The sequence below is a fragment of the Hoplias malabaricus genome, chromosome 16 (assembly GCF_029633855.1).
Source record: "Hoplias malabaricus isolate fHopMal1 chromosome 16, fHopMal1.hap1, whole genome shotgun sequence".
Classification (NCBI taxonomy): Eukaryota; Metazoa; Chordata; class Actinopteri; order Characiformes; family Erythrinidae; genus Hoplias; species Hoplias malabaricus.
Genome location: NC_089815.1, coordinates 34065719 through 34068218, shown reverse-complemented (window position 1 = coordinate 34068218; position 2500 = coordinate 34065719). Strand labels below are relative to the sequence as shown.

Below are 2500 nucleotides of genomic sequence, written 5' to 3'. Positions count from 1 at the left end.
CCCGCCTGATTGAGACAATGACTTTCGTCAATTCAAGCTTGAGAGCAAGTTTTGACGAGATAAACGATAATCAGGAGCCTGAAACTAGTGGTCGAAGTGACTCAACCGCTGAATTGCCTTCGATAGTAGAAGAGACACCACCCTCACCTCACGCACCGATTGGGCCCACCATACCCGACGGTGCATCTGTTCAGGACACCCCCTCGGGGGAGATAGAGCAGACATGCTTGGTGGTGGAACTCCCGGACCAGGACATAGTCTGTAAGCTTTGTGGCGTGCGACCAGGGAAAATCACTCAGGCAGCAAGGCACTTTGCCGCCTGTCATAAGACTACTCTGGTGACGTACAGTTGTCGTAAGTGTGGCAGGGGCAGTGAGAACAGCCACTCCATCAGCACTCACTACCCTAAGTGCAAGGGGAGGGCAGAAGGAGTACAGGCCGATCAACTGGCCCATCGATGTGGTAGTTGCGAAGCGTCCTTTGCAACTAAGAGCGGGCTTAGCCAACACAAACGACACGTCCACCCAAGTGAACGGAATATGGAGAGGATCGCGGAGGTACGCTCCAAGAAGGTGAAGGGGGGTGCGACCTCGCTATGGAGTGCTAAGGAGGTGGAAGAGTTACTGAAGCTCGAGGAGAGATATGCGGGCGAGAGGTACATTAACATGGCGATCGCCAAGCATCTCCCCAGTAAAACTAGCGAGCAGGTAAGGGAGAAAAGACGTCGGCTTGTCAGGACCCCCATAAATCCGTCAGAGGATCATAGCGGTGATCTGAGACAGGAGATGCCAGCGCCACCCCTGGTTCAGGGGATCGCCGAGAAATTGAAAGAGAGGGCGGCCTCCCTGGATCTTTCTCTGAGCGAGCTCGGCGGCAGTGGGGATTTGCCAAGGGAGGAGCACGAGTTGGGTGAGCTCGTGGAGGCTACGGCCTCGGCTTTGAGGGGGAGGCTGGGAGCTGGTGTCTCGAGTGCTCTGAGTCATAGTACTCCTGGTAGTAGGCAACGAGGGGCAGGCCGTGTTTTCAGAAACCCTCAGGGAGGAAACAGGGCGGCCAAACGGAAGACTTATAGGAAACATCAGAGGATGTTCCTTAAGGATCCTGCGAGGCTAGCCAGTGAAATCCTTGATGGAGTGGAAGGAACAGAATGTCCAATCCCACTGGCCATTATAGAGCAAGCGTACAGGACCAGTTGGGAAGGGAATGTCAACTTTGCTGGACTAGGCCAATTTACATCATCAGGAGAAACGGACAACGAGTGCTTTGCAGAGCCAATCACGGCCAAATCTGTAAAAGCTGCCCTAGGCAAGATCAAGCGCGACACCGCCCCGGGCCCAGACAGGATCACAAAGCAGATGCTAAGTGACTGGGATCCGAAAGGCGAAAAACTGGCACGGCTGTACACCACGTGGTTGGTCAGCGGAGTGGTACCCAGGGCTTTCAAGGAATGTCGGACAACACTAATTCCTAAATCTACTGATCGGGAGGCGCTCAATGACGTGGGGAACTGGAGACCCATCACCATTGGATCAGTGATTTTAAGGCTCTTTTCTAAGATTCTGGCGGAGAGGCTGGCGCGTGCTTGCCCATTGAATCCTAGACAAAGGGGGTTCATCCGCGCCCCTGGGTGTTCCGAGAACCTAAAGGTTCTGCAAGGCCTTCTCGGACACTGCAAAAAAGAGCGGGGCCAGCTTGCGGTAGTGTTTGTCGATTTCGCGAAGGCTTTCGACTCCATCTCTCATGATCACATCCTGTGTGCACTGATGCAGAGACAGGTTGACCATCACGTGATTAAGCTGATCCAATCAGCTTATGTGGACTGCGTGACCAGAATCATTGTCAATGGGGACAAGACGGACCCCATTGAGATGAAGGTTGGAGTGAAGCAGGGAGATTCTATGTCTCCAATCCTCTTCAACCTGGCTATGGATCCCCTGATCCAAGCCCTCGACAACCTTGGAAGTGGCTATATGGTAGGAGGTACTAGGGTTAGTACCTTAGCGTTTGCAGATGATCTTGTCCTGATTAGTGACTCCTGGGAAGGCATGAGAGACAACATCGCTATCCTAGACACATTCTGCGAGAAGACGGGGCTTAGGGTTCAGCCCAAGAAATGTCACGGGTTCCTGATTGGGAAGGGAGTTACCTCCTTCACGGTCAATAACTGTAAGGCGTGGAGGTTGGGAAAGGAACCAATTCATCTCATCAGCCCTGATGAGATGGAGAAATATCTGGGGGCAAGGGTGAATCCTTGGGTGGGGATCACCAAGCCAGATATCCACACCCAGCTGAGGGAGTGGGTGACTAAGATCAACAATGCTCTTCTCAAACCAGTCCAAAAAGTCAGAATGTTGAATAACTTTGCAATTCCCAGGATGATCTATCTGGCTGATCACTGCGACTTTAGGGGCACAGCACTAGCCACTATGGATGGCACAATCAGGAAGGCTGTGAAGGAGTGGCTCCACCTGCCTCAGTCAACCTGTAATGGCTTGCTATA

The 2500-nt window shown here is 52.8% G+C and overlaps 1 pseudogene; it reads left to right on the top strand.

Moving 5' to 3' along the window:
• The window catches only part of LOC136672448 (28S ribosomal RNA), an 8428-nt pseudogene that overhangs the window by 3334 nt on the left and 2594 nt on the right, over positions 1-2500 (top strand).